Source organism: Notothenia coriiceps, unplaced genomic scaffold, assembly GCF_000735185.1.
Source record: "Notothenia coriiceps isolate Sejong01 unplaced genomic scaffold, NC01 NC01_scaffold00037483, whole genome shotgun sequence".
NCBI classification, from domain to species: Eukaryota; Metazoa; Chordata; class Actinopteri; order Perciformes; family Nototheniidae; genus Notothenia; species Notothenia coriiceps.
Genome location: NW_011370184.1, coordinates 203,435 through 203,833, shown reverse-complemented (window position 1 = coordinate 203,833; position 399 = coordinate 203,435). Strand labels below are relative to the sequence as shown.

At 47.1% G+C, this 399-nt stretch overlaps 1 protein-coding gene across 1 annotated transcript in view; it reads right to left on the bottom strand.

The window, feature by feature from the left end:
* The window catches only part of LOC104967622 (zinc finger protein 385C-like), a 19,206-nt gene that overhangs the window by 12,064 nt on the left and 6,743 nt on the right, over window positions 1-399 (bottom strand). The window lies entirely within an intron of this gene.

The following is a 399-nucleotide window of genomic DNA, read 5'->3' as shown; positions in this document are numbered from 1 at the left end:
ACAGATGTTAGTGCAAAATCTACAGCTCCTCTACCACAACCATCAGCAGCAAGTGGACATGGAGAATTACATGAGCAGGGCAGCCCTGACCTATGTCTATAGACCAGTGGTTCTCAAACTTTTTCTGTCAGGCCCCCCCTTTGGAGAAAAAAAAAGTCGGGCCCCCCCAACACAAATAGTCAGGCTCAGTGGCAGTGACAGAGATTTATTTTGGGGTGCTGTGGGGTAGCTTGATGTTTCATAGAGGGTGCTCAAACATTTAGGGTTTCCCATTAATGTACCGGGCGCGACAGTGGAATTTTCTACTGCAACAATACCCATGCAAATACACAGTGTACCCGCGACTGTTACAATGAAGGCTCAATAATCAGCTCACTGCATATAGGTGTAAGAGGGGGT